Source organism: Mobula birostris, chromosome 10 (assembly GCF_030028105.1).
Source record: "Mobula birostris isolate sMobBir1 chromosome 10, sMobBir1.hap1, whole genome shotgun sequence".
In the NCBI taxonomy this organism is placed as follows: domain Eukaryota; kingdom Metazoa; phylum Chordata; class Chondrichthyes; order Myliobatiformes; family Myliobatidae; genus Mobula; species Mobula birostris.
The window spans coordinates 36850110-36872726 of record NC_092379.1 but is presented as its reverse complement, the minus strand read 5'-3'; the positions used below and the strand labels follow the sequence as shown (position 1 = coordinate 36872726).

Here is a 22617-nt window from a genome sequence, read left to right as displayed (position 1 = left end):
ACATCTTTCCGTAGGAATCACTCCTTACACGACTCCCTTGTCCACTCATCCCTCCCCACTGATTTCCCTCCTGGCACTTATCCTTGCAAGCAGAACAAGGGCCACACCTGCCCCTACACCTCCTTCCTCACTACCATTCAGGGCTTCAAACAGCCCTTCCACGCCAGGCGACACTTCACCCGTGAGTCTGTTGGGATCACCTATAGTATCTAGTGTTGCCTCCTATATATTGATCAGACCAGACTGGGAGACATTTGTCAAGCAGCTTCGCTCCATCTGCCACAAAAAGCGGGATTTTCCGGTGGCCAGCCATTCCAACTCTACTTTCCATTCCATTATGTCAGTCCATGGTCTCCTGTCACTGTGAGGCCACCCTCAGGTTGGAGCGGCAAAGAGCTTATTTTTTGTTTGGGTGATCTCCAACCTGATGGCACAAACGTCAATTTCTCAAACTTCCAGTAACTGCCTCCTCCTCCTCTCCATTCGTTTCCCTCTCTCACCTCATCTCCTTACCTGCCCATCACCTCCCACTGGGGCTCCTCCTCCTTCCCTTCTTCAATGGTCCTCTGTCCTCTCCTATCAAATACCCCCTACTCTAACCCTTTACCCCTTTCACCAATCAACTTCCCAGCTCTTTACTTTAACCGCTCCATCTCTCCCAGTATCACCTATCACCTGCCAACTTGTATCTCTTCCTTCCTTTCCCCCACCTTCTTTTTCTGACTCCTTCTTCCTTCCATTCCAGTCGTGAAGGTTTTCGGCCTGAAACATCGATTGTTTACTCTTTTCCTTTAATGCTGTCTGGCCTGCTGAGTTCCTCCAGCATTGTGTGTGATGCATCTGTTTACTGCATGCTGCTTTTGCCATTTAACAAGCTGATGGTTCTGAGTAGCAGTTCTATTCAGTTCAGATCCACCCAATGCAACTTGTAAAACTTCTTTCTATACTCACCACTGAACTGGCATTGGTCCCTAGCTTGATAGTAATGGTCAAAAGGAGTGATAGACCAGGCCTCGAGATTACAGTTTGCAGCTGAATACAATTCTGCTGATATGGACAATTGCAACCCTTCATGAGCAACTAGATTTGCTGAGACTCTCCCATCAGTACTGAGCTGTAATGTTAGCTGTGCTTACATGGAATTCTGTGAGTACCTACCGAGTATAAATACTGAAAAGCTCACACATAGCTGTCAGAAACTTCATACCTGATTGTATCATGGATACAGATTCGTCAGACGAGCTGCAGGATCCTTGGCATGACTGTAAACTAGGGCTGGTGTTAGTCTTTCTATCAGCTTCGTTTGATGAAGGGGCACTGTCTTCTGAGGAAGCAGACTGCACAAGGGCAAGAGAATGGAAATAGATTAGTTCCCGAGCTGTTAGTATTTTCTGATTTGATAAAATAAAGATTAGATGGGCAGGAAGCTTGCAAACATTTAACATCCAGCAACTTAAATTCTGTACATCCGTCCACTGGATTGCCCCCTCCCTGCCCTTTCAATGCATCCCATTATATCCTTCCATATATTTCACTAACCTGCTGCAACCTATTAGCCCAAACCCTCAAAGTTTAATGTTCATCTCAAACATGTTACCCTTGAAAGAATCACACAAGAAATTCCCAGCCTTTTCTTTGTGCCCAGTGATCTCATTTAGACCCTGCCATAGTCTACTGGCATCCCTTTGGTTAACCTGGGCTTCCAACTCGGCTCGATATTGCCTCTTGGCGCCCCTAATGGCTTTCCGGAGTTCACGCCTGGATTCTGTGTAGCCACTGGTATCCCCGGACCTAAAAGCCGCAGCTCTAGCCTTTAAAAGGGATTTGACCTCATAATTCATCCATGGTTTCCGGTTAGGGAATACCTGGATCGTCTTGTGAGACAGACAGTTCTCCGTGCATTTCCAAAGAAGTCTGTGACAGCTGTCTGTGACAGCTGAGGCATACTCATTGAGGTTAGCTGCCGAGTCCTTGAATACCTGGTCCATTTCCGACACCTCCCTCCCCTTTCTAGATCTTTCTGTCTCTATCTCTAGAGACAGCTTATCTACTGATGCCTACTATAAGCCTACAGACTCTCACAGCTATCTGGTCTATTCCTCTTCTCACCCTGTCTCTTGAAAAAATACCATCCCCTTCTCGCAAATCCTCCATCTCCGCCGCATCTGCTTTCAGGATGAGGCTTTTCATTCCAGGACGAAGGAGATGTCCTCCTTTTTTAAAGAAAGGAGCTTCCCTTCCTCCACCATCAACTCTGCTCTCAAACGCATCTCTGCCATTTCACGCACATCTGCTCTCACCCCGTCCTCCCACCACCCCACTAGGGATAGGGTTCCCCTTGTCTTCACCTACCACCCCACCAGCCTCCAGGTCCAACAAATAATTCTCTGTAACTTCCGCCAGCTCCAACGAGATCCCACCACTAAGCACATCTTTCCCTCCCCCTCCGCTTTCCACAGGGATGGCTCCCTACGCGACTCCCTTGTCCATTCGTCCCCACCATCCCACCCCACCGATCTCCCTCCTGGCACTTATCCTTGCAAGCGGAACAAGTGCTACACACGCCCTTACACTTCCTCCCTTACCACCATTCAGGGCCCCAGACAGTCCTTCCAGGTGAGGCGACACTTCACCTGTGAGTCGGCTGGGGTGGTATACTGCGTCTCGTGCTCCCGATGCAGCCTTCTATATATTGGTGAGACCCGACGCAGACTGGGAGATCGTTTCGCTGAACACCTACGCTCTGTCCACCAGAGAAAGCAGGATTTCCCAGTGGCCACACATTTTAATTCCACGTCCCATTCCCATTCCGATATGTCTATCCATGGCCTCCTCTACTGTAAAGATGAAGCCGTACTCAGGTTGGAGGAGCAACACCTTATATTCCGACTGGGTAGCCTCCAACCTGATAGCATGAACAGTGACTTCCCTAACTTCCGTTAATGCCCCACCTCCCCCTCGTACCCCATCCATTATTGCCCATCCTCTGGGCTTCCCCCCTCCCCCTTTCTTTCTCCCTAGGCCTCCTGTCCCATGATCCTCTCATATCCCTTTTGCCAATCAGCTGTCCAGCTCTTGGCTCCATCCTTCCCCCTCCTGTCTTCTCCTATCATTTCGGATCTCCCCCTCCCCCTCCCACTTTCAAATCTCTTACTAGCTCTTCCTTCAGTTAGTCCTGACGAAGGGTCTCGGCCCAAAATGTCGACTGCACCTCTTCCTATAGATGCTGCCTGGCCTGCTGCGTACACCAGCAATTTTTATGTGTGTTAATTAATTAGGTGCTGATTGCATCGTCTCTGATCTGGGCCGACATTTACATGCCAGGCAGCACCTAATTAATTAGCTTGTTTATTTTGGCTTTTTTCTGGGTGCGTTCCGGCTATCGCTGCACCACTGCATGCTTCGCGGATCAGTAGCGGTCCGCGGCCCGGAGGTTGGGGACCACTGATGTACAGCGTAGTTTCACTTAGCAGAGTCAAGAAGACAGCCAGCACGCTGGAACATTCACACATCTTTCTATCAGACAGTTCTTTGTAAGCACTCAAAACATCCTGCAAACCTGCCCTGAACCTACGTGCCCTTTCAAAGTTAAAGTCATACTTTTCTGCAATCATTGCAGCATTGTCAATTGTAGCGAAAATCTCACTCAGTTCAAAGCTATGGCAGCTTAATGCTGAGATGCTGAGTGTAGTTCCCGGGGAAGAAGCTTGGCTTTTCGCCACTCTCGCAGCTCGGGGTGCGCGCTGCCTCTATAACGGCTCGCTTCACAACAAACGCTGAACGCTATTTCACTTTTCGCTGCTCAGGGTGCGCGCTGCCTCTATAACCGCTCGCTTCACAACAAACGCTGAACGCTATTTTCGCCACTCTCTCTGCTCGGGGTGCGCGCTGCCTCTATAATGGCTCGCTTCACAAGAAACGCTGAACGCTATTTTCACCACTCTCGCTGCTCAGGGTGCGCGCTGCCTCTATAACGGCTCGCTTCACAAGAAACGCTGAACGCTATTTTCACCACTCTCGCTGCTCGGGGTGCATGCTGCATTTTTTTGTAACAGTGAAAACACCTTCTTGTCAGCGAAAACCGGTAACTAATTTGGTCTTTCACAACAGCGAGGAGTCGTAAAGTGAACGTTCAAAAAACGGGGGCCAGCTGGACACTGAACACTTGCTGACAAGTTTGGAATTACCTGAGATCTTTCCTCTTCATCCTGCCTGAGCAAGCATCTGGTCCATCTCAACCCCATTTTGTTCGGGAGTTATCACCTCTTTAGCTCTCTATTATTTCCTAGCTGAAGACTGAGACACAACAGTTTGTGCTTCTTATCTGATATCAACAAAATATTTCTCATGGTTTCTGATTTGGCCACTGTGATGTCATCAGCTATTGTGATGTCATCAGCCACTGTGATGACATCAGCCATTGTGATGTCATGACCCACTGTGATGACATCAGCCACTGATTAAAACTAATTAAAACATGCAATCTGATAAAATGCTATCCCAAATATTTGAAGCACTTCATTATTTGAACCTTCCCATCATTGATTGTAATCATTGGCCACAAATTTCAGTTGGGGTGGGTCTTGTGATTTATTGAATGAAACAGTTGTGTCTGACAGACTTTTTGTTCCAATGTACACAGAAAAGAAAACGACACAGAATTACATTCGTGATCCCAGTGCATTAATATTCACCTCTTTGGGCAAGTTAGGATTAAAAAAAAGAAATCACTCTAAATTGTTCTCCGAGGCAAAAGAATAATAAGGGGAAAGTTGACATTTGTCCGTACAATTGGCTTTAATTGATTCCTAATCTAAATTACCTTCCCACCAATGGTTAGCCAAATAGCCTCACACCTCCTCCCTGCAGGAAGCAAAGAATCTTTAAAATATAGAAATGGTCTTTGAGGAAAACAAATCCTGGCACTTCTAGAAGAATTGCCAACTGAAGAAAACTCAATTCTACCATTGACTTGTTTCCAAAATGCACCAGGCTTGTTTAGATGGTCCTTTGCAAACTTCTGATGCTGAAATTTGTGGTAACGATGCAGGAAAAGTTTTCTTCTGATGACTCTTCCATGAAGGTCATATTTCTTCAGTGTCGCTGCACAGTAGAACAGTGCACCACCACTCCAGAGTCTGCTAAATCTTCCTGAAGGTCTTTTGCAGTCAAACAGGGGTTTTCATTTGCCTTTCTGGCAATCCTATGAGTAGCTCTCTTGGGAAGTTTTCTTGGTCTTACAGACCTCAACTTGACCTCCACCGTTCCTGCTAACTGCCATTTCTTAATTACGTTACGAACTGAGGAAACGGCTATCTGAAAATGCTTTGCTATCATCTGATAGCCTTCTCCTGCTTTGTGGACATCATTTATTTTAATTTTCAGAGTGCTAGGCAGCTGCTTAGAGGAGCCCATGGCTGCTGTTTGTTGGGACAAGGTTTGAGGAGTCAGGGTATTTATAAAGCTTTAAAATTTGCATCACCTGGCCTTTCCTAATGATGACTGTGAACAAGCCATAACCCTAACAAGCTAATTAAGGTCTGGAACCTTGGTAAAAGTTATCTGAGAACTCAAATCTTTTGGGGTGCCTAAACTTTTCAATGGTGCTCCTTTCCTTTTTTTCACTCAAAAATTGTACAAAACCAAAATAATACACTAATCTTGCTCAATATGTTGAAAAGAATGTTTCATCTTCAACGTTATGATTTTTGGAGATCAGTTCATCTTCTACTCACTTAACTATTCACAGTAACAGAAATTTTGACCGGGGTGCCCAAACGTTTTCCTGCCACTGTATGTCAATTTAGGCAGCTGCAGGTACCATGATGTTTACTTCTGCATAGACTGCAAGTGAACGTTATATTTTTTTTCAATATTACTGGTATTGTGAAAATGGTATTCTTCATCATCCACTTCAAGGTTCGACATGTGTGTTTAGAGATGCTCTTCTGCACACCACTGTTGTAACGTGAGGTGATTTGAGTTACTGTCACCTTCCTGTCAGCTTGTACCAGTCAGTTGTCGTTTTGGGCCAAGATGCTTCATCAGGACTAGAAAAAAAAAGATGAGATCAGAGTAAGAAGGTGGGGAAGACGTACAAGGTTGTGGGTGATAGGTGAAACCAGGAGATGGGGAGTGGTGAGGTAAAGAGCTGAGAAATTGGTGAAAGAGATAAAGTGCTGGAGAAGGGGGAATCTGATAGGAGAGGACAGAAGGCCATGGAAGAAAGGGAAGGGGGAAGAGCACCAGAGGGAGGTGATGGGCAGGTAAGGAGATAAGGTGAGGGAGCAAAATGTGAATGGAGAATGGTGAGGTGGGGGGGTCATTACCGGAAGCAGGAGAAATTGATGTTGATGCCATCAGGTTGGAGGCTACCCAGACGGAATAAGGAGTTGTTCCTCCAACCCGAGTGTGGCCTCATCGCAGCAGTAGAGGAGGCCATGGACCAACATGTTGGAATGGGAAAATGGAGGTAGAATTAAAATTGGTGGCCACCAGGAGAAGTGCCACAGCTGCCCCTGGATCTCCTCCCTCACTACCATTCGGGGCCCAAACAGTCCTTCCAGGTGAGGCAACATTTCACCTGTGAGACCCGGCCCAGATTGGGAGACCACTTTGACGAGCACCTACAGTCCATTCAGCAGAAGAAACCAGGACCTCTTGGTGGCCACCAATTGACTTGGATGAGGAAGTGGAGGATTAGGTTAGTAAATTTGCTGATGACACAATGGTTGGCGGGGTTGTGGATAGTGTGGATAGCGGGACATTGATAGGATGCAAAACTGGGCTGAGAAGTGATAGATGAAGTTCAACACAAATAAGTGAGAGGTGGTTCATTTTGGTAGGTCAAATATGATGACAGAATATAGTATGAATGGTAAGGCTCTTAGCAATACGGTGACCTTTTATCCAATATTTTCATTTAATTATTTATTACTCTTTCAGTCTTTTTTTCAAAGTTTTAGATTTCATCAGAAAGTCTTTCTTTCTTTCTTGATCGTATCCTGTTTCTTTAGTGTAGTGGGTTCTTTTTCCTTTTCATTTAAAACCCAATGTTTTTTCCTTTCTCTTCATAAACTGCTAAGACAATTGTTATTTTCATTTTTTATTATATATTTTATACTAGTTTAACAATATCTATGATTTTGACAATGTCTATCTTAATCTTGGATTATATTGTTACCGATATATATATTTGAATGAATTCTCCTCTTGATTTGTATTTAAGCTTTTTTTAAATCAATGAAAAGATTAATGAAGAAAAAGACTCTTGGCAGTGTGGGGGATCAGAGGGATCTTGGGGTCCGAGTCCATAGGATGCTCAAAGCTGCTGTGCAGGTTGGCTCTGTGGTTAAGAAAGCATACAGTGTATTGACCTTCATCAACCGTGGGATTGAGTTTAGAGCCGAGGGGTAATGTTGCAGCTATATAGGACCCTGGTCACACCCCACTTGGAGTACTCTGCTCAGTTCTGGTCGCCTCACTATAGGAAGGATGTGGAAAGCATAGAAAGGGTGCAGAGGAGATTTATAAGGATGTTCCCTGGACTGGAGAGCATGCCTTATGAGAATAGGTTAAGTGAACTCGGCCTTTTCTTCTTGGAGCGACGGAGGATGAGAGGTGACCTGACAGAGGTGTATAAGATGATGAGAGGCATTGATCGTTTGGATAGTCAGAAGCTTTTTCCCAGCTAGCATGAGAGGGCACAGTTTTAAGGTGCTTGGAAGTAGGTACAGAGGAGATGTCAGGGCTAAGCTTTTTATGCAGAGAGTGGTGAGTGCGTGGAATGAGCTGCTGGCGATGGTGGTGGAGGTGTTCTAAGAGTAAAGTTAAGAGTAAATTGCTAAGTTCTAAGAGTAAACCTAGCAATTATCAGCCTGTGAGTTTGACGTCAGTGGTGGGTAAGTTAATGGAAAATATTCTTAGAGATGGTATATATAATTATCTGGATAGACAGGGTAGCTGTTTAGGAACAGTCAACATGGATTTGTGCATGGAAGGTCATGTTTGACAGATCTTATTGAATTTTTTGAAGAGGTTACTTGAAAAGTTGACAAGGGTAAAGTGGTGGATGTTGTCTATATGGACTTCAGTAAGGCCTTTGACAAAGTTCCACACGGAAGGTTAGTTAGGAAGGTTCAATCGTTAGGTATAATATTTAAGTAGAAAAATGGATTTAACAGTGGCTGGATTGGAGATGTCAGAGAGCAGTGGTGGATAACTGTTTGTCAGGTTGGAGGCCGGTGACTAGTGGTGTGCTTCAGGGATCTGTACTGGGTCCAATGTTGTTTGTCATATACATTAATGATCTGGATGATAGAGTGGTAAATTGGATTAGTAAGTATGCAGATGATACTAAGATAGTTGGCATTTTGGATAATGAAGTGGGTTTTCAAAGCTTGCAGAGAATTTGGGCCAGTTAGAAGAGTGGGCTGAAAGATGGCAGATGGAGTTTAATGCTGATAAGTGTGAGGTGCTACATTTTGGTAGGACTAATCAAAATAGGACATACATGGTAAATGGTAAGGCATTGAAGAATGCAGTAGAACAGCGTGGTCTAGGAATAATAGTGCATAGTTCCCTGAAGGTGGAATCTCATGCGGATAGGATGGTGAAGAAAGCTTTTGGTATGCTGGCCTTTATAAATCAGAGCACTGAATATAGGAGATGGGATGTAATGTTGAAATTGTACAAGGCATTGGTGAGGCCAAATTTGGAGTCTTGTGTACAGTTGTGGTCACCAAATTATAGGAAGGATGTCAACAAAATAGAGAGAGTACAGAGGAGATTTACCAGAATGTCACCTGGGTTTCAGCACCTAAGTTACAGAGAAAGGTTGAACAAGTTAGGTCTTTATTGTTTGGAGCGTAGAAGTTTGACCGGGGACTTGATAGAGGCATTTAAAATTATGAGGGGGATAGATAGAGTTGACTTGGATAGGCTTTTTCCGTTGAGAGTAGGGGAGATTCAAACAAGAGGACATGAGTTGAGAGTTAAGGGGCAAAAGTTTAGGGGTAACAAGAGTGGGAACTTCTTTACTCAGGGAGTGGTAACTGTGTGGAATGAGCTTCCAGTAGAAGTGGTAGAGGCAGGTACAATTTTGTCATTAAAAAAAAGTTTGATAGGTATATGGACAGGAAAGGAATGAGGGTTATGGGCTAAGTGCAGGTAGATGGGACTAGGTGAGAGTAAGCATTCGGCACGGACTAGAAGGGCCACGATGGCCTGTTTCCGTGCTGTAATTGTTATATGGTTATATGGAAAGCAGGAGATTGCGGCTGAGAGGAAAAATGGATCACCCATGATGAAATGGCAGAGTAGACTTGATGGGCCAAGTGGCCTAATTCTGATCTGCATCTTATGCTCTTAACCACATTCTCTACTACCCCTTTATAATCCCTCCTCAATCCTATCGCCCTCTTTCTGATCCCACACCAGTTCCCCACTACCCACAACACAATTGTGTCGCGTTCCGGTTGCCTCAGGATTGGAAAGGTGCAGAGGAGGTTTGTAAACGTAACTTTGCTGGATCAAATAACAACAGTACAAAAAGATCGTTACTTATCTTTCCACCCGTTTAGTTCTTAGAGCTCAGTCGGTGAGTGAATTTGGACCTGACATCAGGGAGAGAACCTTTCTGATCTCCCCAGCAGTTCAACTAATTCACTGCCTGATGTCAGAATTGTCAGAGGTTATAAGGCCACCGATACAAAAGAACAATCAATTTGATAAGCATTCCAGCCAAGTCAATGGACTATGGATACAAAGAACAATCAGCTTGATAACCATTCCGGCCAAGTCAATGGACTATTGATACAAATGAACAATCAGTTTGATAACCATTCTCTTGGTTGACGTGCTAAGTCGTCTTAGGTGGGACGAATGATTTAATCTACGAGATGTAGATGATTTCAGCTGAGCTGACATCTTGTAGATGATTTACAGCTCAGCTCAAAGCAACCTCTCAGCTAAGTCAAGATTGGGAATTAAATATCCAAGGATATCAGGTTATACGGTATGATAGGCAGGAAGGTAAGGGAGGTGGGGTAGCGCTGTAAGGATGAGATCAGTGCGACAGTGAGAGACGATATAAGATCTAAGGAGCAGAACGTTGAGTCCATCTAGGTAGAGATTAGGAACAGTAATGGAAAAAAATCCCTAGTGGGAGTTGTCGATCAGCCACCAAATAATCACATTACAGTGGCACAGGCAGTAAACAGAAATATCTCAGGCACGGGAGAATGGAACAGCAGTTATCATGGGAGACTAACTTGCACAGAGATTGGGTGAATCAAATTGGTCGAGACAGTCTTGTGGAGGACTTCATTGAACGCATAAATGATGGCTTTCTTGAACAGCGTGTTACTTAACCTGCAAGAGAATGTGTTATCTTAGATCTGGTCCTGTGCAATGAGAAAGGTAAGATTAGTGATCTTGTAGTTAGGGATCCTCTCGGAAAGAGTGATCACAGTATGACTGAGTTTCCCATACAAATGGAGGGTGCAAAAGTAGTCTGGGAACACAGGCTATATGGTGGGACTATTGAGGAGCAGTGGAAGACTTTCAAAGAGATTTTTCACGGTGCTCAACAAAAGTACATTCCAGTTAAAAGCACGGACAGTAAGGGTGGGGAGAGCCAGTCTTGGATAACTGAGGAAATTAAAGAAGGTGTCAAACTAAAAGCGTGTGAATAGAAAGCCTCCAAGAGTAGTGGGAAACTGGAAGACTGGGAAAATTTCAAACAGCAACAAAGACCCATCAAGCAATTAATAAAGAAAGGGAATAAGGAAAGAAAATAAACTAAAATTCTCTGGACTGTGGGCAGGTTCTGGTGGATTAGAAGACGGCGAATGTCACGCCACAGTTCAAAAAATGATGTAGGCTAAAGCAGGTAACTACAGGTCAGTTAGTTTAACATCTGTAGTTGGAAAATGCTTGAAGCTATCATTAAAGAAGAAATAGCGAGGCATCTGGCAAGAAATGGATCCATCAGGCAGATGCAGCATGGATTCAGCAAGGGCAGATCCTGTTTGACAAACTTACTGGAGTTCTTTGAGGATATAACGAGCACAGTGGATAGAGGGGAACAGATGGACGTTATTTACTTGGATTTCTGGAAGGTGTTTGATAAGGTACTGCATAAAAGACTTATCCATAAGATAAGGATGCAAAGAGTTGGGGTGATGTATTAGCATGGATACAGGATTGGTTAACTGAAAGAAAGCAGAGTTCGGATGCATGGGTGTTACTCTGGTTGGCAATCAGTGGTGAGCAGTGGTGCCATATGGGTCGGTGCTGGGCCCGCAACTGTTCACAATATATATTAACCACCTCAAAGAGGGAACCAAGTGTAGTGTATCGCTTAAGTTTGCTGATGATACCAAATTGAGTGGAAAAGTAAATTGTGCAGAAGATACAGAGAGATACATATCGATAGGTTAAGTGAGTGGGCAAGGGTCTGGCAGATGGGGTACAATGTTGGTAAATGTGAGGTCATCCACTTTGTTAGGAAAAATAGAAGAGCAGATTATTATTTAAACGGTGAAAATTTCCAGCATACTGCTGTGCTGAGGGACTTGGGAGTACTTGTGCATGAATCACAAAAGGTTAGTTTGCAGGTGCAGCAGGCTATCACAAAAGCAAATGGAATACAGTATTGGCATTCATTACTAGAGGGACTGAATTGAAGAGCGGGGAAGTTATGCTGCAACTGTACAGGGTACTGGTGAGGCTGCACCTGGAGTACTGCATGCAGTTCGGGTCTCCATACTTGAGGAAGGATAGACTGGCTTTGGAGGCAGTTTGATGGTCAGGTTGGGATTGGTGCGGGGAGAGTAGAGGGCAGTGCATTCAGTGGAGGAGTGAAGGAGTGATGAAGTCGATGTCCCGTCGGCAATTCGAGATGAGAAGATCCAGAGCAGGCAGAGAACCAGAGCGGGGAGTCCAAGGAGAGGAGGAGGTGAGTGAGGGTAATTTCAGAGATGTGAGAGCGGATCGTTTACACAGAGAGTGGTGGGTGCCTGCGGTGGTGGTAGAGATAGATGCATTAGAGATTTTTAAGAGACGTTTAGATAGGCACATGAATGTGAGGAAGATGGGAGGATATGGACATTGTGTAGGCAGGAGAGATGAGCTTAGTTAGCTATCTGATTACTAATTTAATTGTTCTGGCACAACATTGAGGGCTGAAGGGCCTGTTCCTGTACTATACTGTTGTATGTTCTATTAAAGAACTCCTGCCCTCAGCTGCAGGGATATCTTTGAAGGAACGTCGGAGGGTCACGCCAACGGGTCTTTTCACTGCTTTAGCCTTCAGCACAAGCAGGGCTTTGGTTCGGAGGTTGGGAACGTGAGCTGGATTTCAAGTTAACAACCAAACCTGTTGGCAGATGTTTGCCCTGGCCAGACAGCTTGGTGTCAGTGTGAGTGAGAGAGAGGATTCCAGTCTTTCTGCATGTAAGGATGTAATGCTGAGGCTTTATAAGGCAGTAGTGAGGCCTCACCTGGAGTCTTGTGTGCATTTTTGGGCCCCTTATCTCAGAAAGGATGGACTGACATTGGATGTTTGAATAGGCAGCTCAGGCAACGCATCACCAAATAATTAGATAGGGCGTCAAAGGTTAAAGGGAAAATGGGTTTGAGAGGGAAATGGATCAGCCATGATGAAACGGCGGAGCAGACTCGATAAGCTGAAAGGCCTAACTCTACTCCAATGTCTTCAGTTCTTCCGGTCTTTCATATGGAGGCTGTCCTCCAGTCCGCTGAAGGAGTCTGTTAATGAGCTAGGCCTGGAGGTTCTGCATTGGTCAGAATGGACCATGGATGTTGTGTCCTAGCTGTCTACATGATGTGCAAGCCAAGGAAGTACAACACGGAGAGCAAGTTGTTGCCCACACAGCAGGCTAGCTCTCTCCACGCAGCAGATGAATGCAAAGGAATGGCAGAGGTCGATAGTTTGGCATCAGCCCAAAGCAACTTGTTTTAAGGCGTCAGTAACCCACCTAGGTGCCTTCTCCTGTCAGTAGAAACGGTTCCGCCAATCTTAGTAGCTCAGCCAGACGTGAAGGCCAGGAGCTGGACTTGGTTGTCAGAAGCCTGCCCTGCCGTGCGATGTAATCATGTCTGCTCTATGCTGACCACAATTCTTTTTTTCCTGTACTGGTTTACGTATTAATAAACAGCCAGTAGGTGGAGATTGTGTCTCTCTCAGTCCATCAGGGTCAAGCATATTTTGCTTCCAACCCACAACACACACACCAAGTGCTGGAGGAACTCAGCAGGTCAGGCAGCAACTCTGCTGAGGAATAAAGAGTCGATGTTTCAAACCGAGACCCCCTCATCAGGACTGGAAAGGAACTGGGAAGAAGCCAGAATAAGACTGGGAGGTGGTGGGAGCATGGAGGGAAGGACTTCAAGCTGGCAGGTGATAGGTGAGACCAGGTAAGGGGGAAGATGGATAAAGTTAGAAGCTGGAAGTGTTTAGGTCAGGGGTTCCCAATATCCTAAAACCACAAGATATGGGAGCAGAATTAGGCCATTAGTCTGCTCTGCATTTCATCATGGCTGATCCATTTTCCCTCTCAGCCCCAATCTCCTGCCTTCTCCCTTTATCCCTTCATGACCTGACCAACCTCTGCCTTAAATATACAAAAATACTCGGCCTTCACAGCTGACTGTGGCAATAAATGCCACAGATTCACCACTCTCTGGCTAAAGAACTTTCTTCTCATCTTCCTATTCATCTCTAAAAGGACACCTCACTATTATGAGGCTGTCCTCTGGTCTTAGACTCCCTACCATAAGAAACATCCTCTCCACATTCACTCTGAGACCCCTTGCTTAATTGTACTGGTCCATGGCAAGTAAAAGGTTGGGAACCCCTGGTAGAGGTGGAAGAGTTAAAGGGCTGAAGGAGGAGGAATCTGATGGGAGAGGAGAGTGGGCCATGGGAGAAGGGGGATTAGGAAGGGAAGAGGGTGAAGATGGGAAGGTCTTCATTGAGTTCACAACATCCAATCTGCTCTGGTACCACAGTATTTATGTGGGCTGTCCTGCTGAGACTCTGGACAATGTTGGCCCCTCCAGGACATTGACAGTTGGGTAATTCAGTGACGAAAGGGCTGACGAACACAGAGGTGTGTATTGGCGATGTAATACGGCTGTCTGAAGCCAGCTTGATAGTGAACCTTGGAAAAAATGAGTTCGGCCACACGAAGGTCACTTACCTGGGAATTGTGGTGACACAGGGGCAGCTGGCGGCGATGCAAGCTACGGTGCAGGCTATCGCTGACATCCCAACCCCGACAGACAAGAGGACCCTCAGAAGGCTCTTGGAGATGGTGGGGTACTGTAGGAAGTTTTGCAGTAACTCTGCGGTTACCACCCCTCCCCCTCCGACTAAGCCCTTGCGAGAGAAAACTAAGTCGGAATGGGACGACCCTTGTTATTGTGGTCCGGGACGAAACCCAATGAGAGGTACATTGATCGCAATTCATCAGTGTTTTTGGCCACTATGAAGTTTGCTAAGTTGGAGCCTGGTAAGAGGGATTATTAATAACACATATAAAAGGAACAGAAAATGTGATGGCTGACTGTCTGTCAGGTGTTGACAACTTCAAACTCGCTGTATTAGCCAAATAGCTGATAAAGATGTATATCTGTGTGTACCAAATAATGTATTCATGTTTGTAATTTTTACCCCCGGTAAAAATCCTTAAAGGGGGGAAGTGTGACAAGAATACACATAGATTAAGATGTAGCTGTCCTGTGCTGGCACCAGTGGGATCAGCAGTTGGTCTGCCACCTGTCTTCAGGAGAGAGAGAGATAAGAAAAACAATGGAGCAGCATTGGGAGATGTGTAATGAAGGGACGGGAGAGAGAGTAACAGAAGGAGAGAGCTGTCAAGATCGGCTCCCCCTTTGAACCCTGAACTGTTTGAAGTGATGGACAGGCGATACCCCAGCAGGGGGATAAAAAGGGACAGGTTCACTAAGGCAGCACACACACGACACCCGAGGTAATGAGACCCTGGAAGCGGTGCGTCTCTCACAAGTCGGTGGGAAGTTTTGGAAGGCCGGTTGCGGGACCAGGCCATAGACGCACAGGGTGGAAAGGCATGATCGGCGGGAACCTGGTGTGTGTCCACCCTTGCCTGGGTGCCGGGTTCACCGCAGAGAAACGATCGTATCTCGAAACGGAGGGGGTCACGGTCAGTGACCTCAGATGACATCACAAAGGGCTCGCCCGAAAGCTGACTGCGAAGGTCTGTGTGTGGAAGCCCTTTTGAATATTCATTCATTTTGCTCTCTCTCTCCTTCCCTCCACTGTCTGCGAACTGAACTGAACTAAACTGAACTGAACTTTGCGTCACTTTGAAACTGGGCATTTACCCCTAGACAACGATAGAGCTTGATTGATCCTGTTATCTTAATTCTGTGTACATGCATGTTTATCATTGCTGAACTGTTGCATTCATTATCCTTTTGATTAGAGTACTGTGTTGCTTGTTTCTTTAATAAAACTTTCTTAGTTCTAGTAATCCAGACTCCAACTGAGTGATCCATTTCTGCTGGTTTGGCAACCCAGTTACGGGGTACGTAACAAAGACCAGTGGTCCCCAATCACCGGGCTGTGGACCGGTACCGGGCCGCAAAGCATGTGCTACCGGGCCGCGAGGAAACGATATGATTTGGCGATATGAGTCAGCTTCACCTTTCCTCATCCCCCCTCACCCACTGCTGAGCTTGAACACACGCGAGGTCATTACCCGCGCGTCATCCATGTCAGCACAGGAAGAAGATCAACTCCTCGAGCTTGCAAATGAAGGCGGACTTAAAAGTATGTTTGACATAACATCTCTGCCAGCATTCTGGATCAAAGTCAAGGCTAAATATCCTGAGATAGCCACAAAAGCACTGAAAACGGTGCTTCCATTTCCAACATATCTCTGCAATGAATGCAACAAAAACTAAATTGCAGAATAGACTGGACATAGGGAACCCACTTCGAGTATCGCTGTCTCCCATCACCCCTCGATATGACCGTGTTGTTGAAGGGAACAAGTTTTCAGCCCAGGGCTCCCACTGATTCAGCGATATTTGTGTGTTGCAATTAATTTATATGCGGGGAAATATGTGCTGTGTGTTTAATATCCAAATGTTACTTAAAATGTTATGATGCTATTGACTTATAAGTGACTTATATAACCATATAACAATTACAGCAAGGAAACAGACCATCTCTGCCCTTCTAATCTGTGCTGAACGCTACTCTCACCTAGTCCCACCGACCTGCACTCAGCCTATAACCCTCCATTCCTTTCCTGTCCATATACCTATCCAATTTAAGGTTAAATGATCATATCGAACCTGCCTCTACCACTTCCACTGGAAGTTCGTTCAATACTTACTTCAATCTCCCCTGTCCTCCCCTATAATTGACTTATTCATGCAAGGAAAATATGCGCTGTGTGCTTAATATTAAATTTGTTAGATAAACCCTTTTAGAAATGAAATTCAGTGTATTAGCCACTTATCACCTATATTCCGGTCGTGATTAACACCCCGCCCCCGTACAGAATCGCCAAAAACGATTTGTAGAAAAAAAATCGGCACGTACACGCATGCGCAAGTCACGCATGCGCACTGGTGCCCACGCAAGTCTTCATGGTCGTTGTAGCCTATCTCGAGGTAAACACAACGTATCCGTTGGTAACCCTACACCCCACCCCTCCACCAGGTCGGCCAGTCCGCAAGAATATTGTCAATAAGAAACCGGTCCGCGTTGCAAACTAGGTTGGGGACCCCTGCTGTACAGTTGTGTTGTTAGCAGAACCGCAGATATTACATTTATTTTTCTGATCTTCGACATGAAAATATATTAAGAATGCATGGATTACTGATTCCTTCAGTATCCCTTCTGGCCACTGCCTGCCACTTGAAAACATACTTATTCTTACTCAAATCCTACAATTCCTAGCCGTTTGTCTACTTGCACATGCAGAGGAGTTGTTAGGCTGGAAGATAGACAAGTATGGAGAGGGAGGAGTTCAAATCAAGATTTTGTTTTTATAAGTTTTTAAAGAGTAAAGTCCTGTCAGAATATGTTAACCTGGGTCTCATTAATTCTGATCCATGTTTATGCCAATAAAATTAGAATTTGAACTTGGACATTGCACCTTCGGCTCTCTAAAATCTCACATGGTCGAATAAAGCAGTTGAAAGCAGCTATAAGTGTACGAAATGCAAACGAGACCAATCACTATTGTCAATTGTTTTAGCCTGCAAAGTCGATCACGTTCGAAAGGACTATCGGTTCCCTTTTCATGAAATGAAACATGGTCATAATGCTTTTGATGTGAGGTCGATTCATCTGAGAAGCCAGATTAACCCTCAACACATTTCCCAATACCAAAAGTAATGGGTTCACAGTGAGGGATAAACTTGGACAACGATCTGAGATCTCTTAAGTTTGGAAGAAGGCAAATGTAAAAAGAAAATACAAACGCTTCGAAAATGTCAGCAGTCTTTCAGATAGAAATCACCTATGTAATTAGATTAGTTAGTGGGAAGTCAGAAGATTCGGCAGTTTCTGAGAAATAGCAGACGGCAGCTGAAAAGCCATAGGGAGAGAAAAGTTGAAATGTGAAGGAATCTACTCAATGACACAAAGAGGATGTCAACAGTATTTTGTTTTTGTCAGATATACAAAGATTACAAGGAAAGCGAGAGTAGATATCAAATTCCCGAAAATGACACTGGAACGGTAGTAATGAGGGACGAGAAAATAGCGGAAGAACTGAATAAGTACTTTGCAGTATCTTCACTGTAGAGGACACTAGCAGCACACCGTATGGTCGGAAGTGTCAGAGGGAATACGTGAACGTAGTTGCTATTATTAGGAAGAAGGTGCCCAGGAAGTTGTAAGGTCTGAAGGCAAGTAAGTTACCTGGACCAGATGGACTACACCCCAAGGTTCAGAGGAGGTACCTGAATAGTTTGTGGAGTAATAATAATCTTTCAAGAATCACTACATTCTGGTATAGTTGCAGAGAAATGCAGAATTGCAAATGTCACTGCACTCTTCAAGAAGTGAGCGAGGGGGAAGAGAGGAAATTATAGGCTAGTTACCTTGACCTCAGTGGTTGGGAAAACTTTGGAGTCGCTTGTTCAGGAAGAGGTTTCAGGGTACCAGAGGCATGGTAAAATAGACATGGGTTTCTTTATGGGAAATCTTGCCAGGCAAATCTTATGGAATTATTTGGCGAAATACCAAGTAGGACAGGCAAAGCAGAAACGGTGGATGTTGTGGATTTGATTTTCAGAAGGCCTTTGACAAGGTGCCGCACATGAGGCTGCTAAGCAATTAAGAACCCATGGTACTACAGAGAAGATTCTAGCATGGGTAGAACATTGGCAGATTGACAAGAGGCAAAGAGTGTGAATAAGCAAAACCTCTTCCGATTGGTTGCCAATGACTGGTGGTGTTGCACAGTGGTCAATGTTAGAACCACTTATTTTTACGTTCTACTTCAATGATTTGAAGTGATGGTTTTGTGGCCAATTTTGCAGATGACACAAAGATAAGTGGACGGGCAAGTAGTGTTGAGGAAGCAAAGGGGCTGCAGGAAGACTTAGACAAATTAGGAGAATAGGCAAAGAAGTGGCAGATGGAATACAGTGTCGGGAAGAACATGATCATGAACTGTGGTAAAAGGAATAAAAGCGTAGACTAAAAGGGGAGAAAATTCAAAAATCCGAGGTGAAAAGGGACTTGGAAGACCTCGTGCAGGACTCCCTAATGGTCTTGCTGGTTGAGTCTGTGATTAGGAATGTAAATACAATTTTAGCATTCATTCTGAGAGGACAAAAAGAGAAAAAAGAAACATATCACGCTGGGAATTTATAAGGGACTGGTGACACCACACTTGGAGTCCCGTGAGCAGTCTTGGGGCCATTATCAAAGAAAGAATGTACTGCCGTTTGACTGGTTTCCAAGAAGGTTCAGAAAAATGCAAAAATGATTCCGGAAATGACAGGCTCGCCATATTAGTGCCGTTTGACGTCTCTGGTCATGTAGTCACTGGAATTTCAAGGATTAGACGGGGGTGGTGTGGTTAGTGTAATTTCATTGAAAGCTATCGAATGTTGAAAGGCACAGATGGACTGGGATTGGAAAGGATGTTGCCTCTATCTGGGATAGTCTAGCACCGACGTGCACAGGTTCAGAATAGAGGGACGTGCATTTACAACGGAGATGAGGGGGTTTTCCTTTAGCCTCAGAGTTGTGAATATGTTGAATTCATTAGCACAACACAGGCGACTGTGGAGGCCAGGTCATTCGGTGTAGATAAGGCGGAAGTTGCTAGGTTCCTGTTCAGTCAAATGCTGAAAAGTTACAGGAGAGGGCAAGAGAATGGAATTGAGAAGAAAAGCGATAAGCAATGATCAAATGGCAGAGCAGTGGCCCAATTCAGCTCCTATGTCTTTTGCTTTTATGGTCTTAAGGTAACGAAAGAACAAAAAAAAAACAATTTCTACAGCTAAAAAATGCTGAGGAAGGATATCCCTAATAAAAAGAGATTACCTTTGGTATATTTAACAGGTCCGTTAATACCTGACGAGAGAGAAAGAGAGCTATCGCTTCATTCCGATGGTGTTTCATTAGAGCTGAGGGGGGAAGGCTGGCCAGAAACAGGGGGAATTATTGAAATCATGCATGGTTCTATCATAGAACATACAACATTACATCCTTATATAAAGACCCTTCAGCCCACAATGTTGTGCTGAACTATTTAAACTGACAATCAAATGACTAACCGCTCTGTTCTGCCTACAGAATGTGAATATCCTTCTATTTCCCTCACATTCATGTGCCTGTTGAAATGTTGCTTAAAAATCCCTAAGGTGTCGGACTGTACCATCAACCCAGAAAGCTCATTCCAGGCACCACCCAGTCTCCGTGTAAAATATTGCCCCTCACATCTCCTCTGAGATTACACTTCTATCCGAATGCAGGCCCTAGGAAAGAGATAGTCTGTCTACTCTACCTATGCATCCAATGATCTTATAACCTCCATTGCGCGTGCCTTCTGATCTAGATAGCATCTTGGTAAACTTCTTTTGCACCCTTTCCAAAGCCTCGACATCTTTTCCGTAATGGGGCAACCAGAAATGTATGGAATATCCAGATGTGGCCCGAAAGTCGCAGCATAACCTCTTGACTTTTGAACTCAATGCCTCGACTAATAAAAGCAAGTGTTCCGTAAGCCTCCTGAACCACACTGTCAAGCTGTGTAGCTACTTTCCGGTATCTACGGACTTCGACCCCAAGATCCCTCTGCTCATCAAGATTGCTAAGATTGCCCTTGACAGTATTATCTCTTTCCATTTGGACTACCAAGGTACAGGATTTGTCCCGGTTAACCTCCATCTGCCATTTCTCCACCCATACGTACAATTGATCTATTACTCTCTGTATTTTTTTGCCAGTCAACTACACTATCCACAACAGCACCAATAAAGATAGAGAGGGAGATAAAAGGAGAGGTGTGTTGTCAAATCAGCGACAATGTCACAGTTGCTCTCAGTGAGGAAACATTAGAGGATTTATCCACTCAGACTACTAGACTAGACATTAATGTTAACGAAGGTGCAAACACTCAGGTGGCTTTGTACTACCCGCTTCCTATTAGCGAACTAGAGTTTGAGCATATAGATACTGAGATATGCACAGGTAAATATGGGGAAGATCGAAAAGCAACACGTTTGTTGCAGTGGGTGACTTCAGCATCTCCAATATTAACTGCAACATCCTCAGTGCAAGGCCTTCACGCTTGGCGGAATTCATTACGTACATCCACGAGGGTTGCATATATCAACATATCGACAGTCCATGAACCGGGTAGAGGGGAGGGGTGAGGTAGGATCTGCTGTAGGGAAATGAACCTAGCCAGGTGACTGTTAATTCAGTGGGAAAACATATAAGGATCTGGGAATCCTTAGTTTAAGCAATGCATTAAAATGCTGGAGTAACAGAGCGGGTGAGGCAGCATTAAAAGTGGGAAATGTACAGTCAAGGCTTAGGGCTGCGACGAAACTCGACTGTTAGTTTCCAGATGAAAACAGGCCTGGAACCAATCCCTAAGGAACTCCATTATGCATCGACCTCCAGTCTGAAACGTAAACTCACACCATTGTCCTCTGCTTCCTACCATCAATCTAATTTTGTATCCAACCAGCTGAATCTTCCTGGAAGCCTTTCGATCTACTTTTCCATAACAACTTTTACGGGCTTCACTATTTCAAAGGTATCACTAAATCACTGAAGCTCACTTCTCTATAGGTCTGCTCTCCTCAAAAGCTGAAATCTCTGTTCAAAAAACAAAGTGGATTTCACAGATGACGAATCATATTTTACTAATCTGCACAATTATCTTTGCTCTATCTAGCTTGAAGGTTCAGTCATAGTCATACTTTATTGATCCCGAGGGAAATTGGTTTTCGTTACACTTGCACCATAAATGATTAAATAGTAGTAAAATCATAAATAATTAAATAGTAATATGTAAATTATGCCAGGAAATAAGTACAGGACTAGCCTATTGGCTCAGGGTGTCTGACCCTCCAAGGGAGGAGTCGTAAAGTTTGATGGCCACAGGCAGGAATGACTTCCTATGACGCTCAGTGTTGCATCTCGGTGGAATGAGTCTCTGGCTGAATGTACTCCTGTGCCCAGCCAGTCCATTATGTAGTGGATGGGAGATATTGTCCAAGATGGCATGCAAGTTGGACAGCATCCTCTTTTCAGACACCACCGTCAGAGAGTCCAGTTTCTTCCCCACAACATCACTGGCCTTATGAATGAGTTTGTTGATTTTGTTGGGTTTGTTGAGTTTGTTAACCTGTACATGCGATAGGTTTGTTGTTGTGCCCGAAGTGATTAGCTGTATCTCCGGAGATTAGTTGTCTGTTAATAAAGGACGATCAAAATGCTCTTATCTTTGTTCCGGCTTCCAGAGAATGGAGTGTTGGGGCAGAATTTCTCTTTGTTCCAACGAGGATATATAAAGATATTTTTCGAATGGAGAGGTTATATAATAATACGATTTTGTAAAAAAAAAGTACGTGATGTACTTCTGCCGATTTGTAAGGAGTTGTGAAACGCAGACATTGATGCATATTGCAGTAAATTAATACAGCCATTTCTTCTACCATAAAAAAATCAACCATATGCTTTATGGCATTTACTGCCTTTTGTTCGCCTTGTAGCTCTTTCTCGCCTTGAACTATCATTCACGGCTTCTGTAGTACGAAATAGATCATCAGTTAGTCAAATGAAATATTTGTGCGACAAATATTAGGGATGGCTGCTGTCATTACATTATTAGAGAAATATATCCAACTTGGCCATTTCACAACAATTTCATTCTAATATTTTTATCCCTGTATTTGCAGAAGTGGTTTTGTGATCGAAGATAAAAGTTTCTGGTTCACATTTAACACAAGACAAGTTATATTTAAAACAATGTTGCACATTCGTGGTTGAATTAGCTTCATCCATTATTTCATACATTTACCTATTATATTTACTAGATATTGTACCGTGGTTTTCAGCTG

The 22617-nt window shown here is 44.4% G+C and overlaps 1 long non-coding RNA gene across 1 annotated transcript in view; it reads right to left on the bottom strand.

The window, feature by feature from the left end:
- Nucleotides 1–1269: 1269 nt before the first annotated feature.
- LOC140204478 (uncharacterized) overlaps nucleotides 1270–22617 on the bottom strand; it is a 57739-nt gene continuing 36391 nt past the window's right edge. The window contains exon 3 of the long non-coding RNA XR_011887639.1: nucleotides 1270–1337. This is a non-coding gene — a long non-coding RNA (uncharacterized lncRNA). The remainder of the gene's footprint in view (nucleotides 1338–22617) is intronic.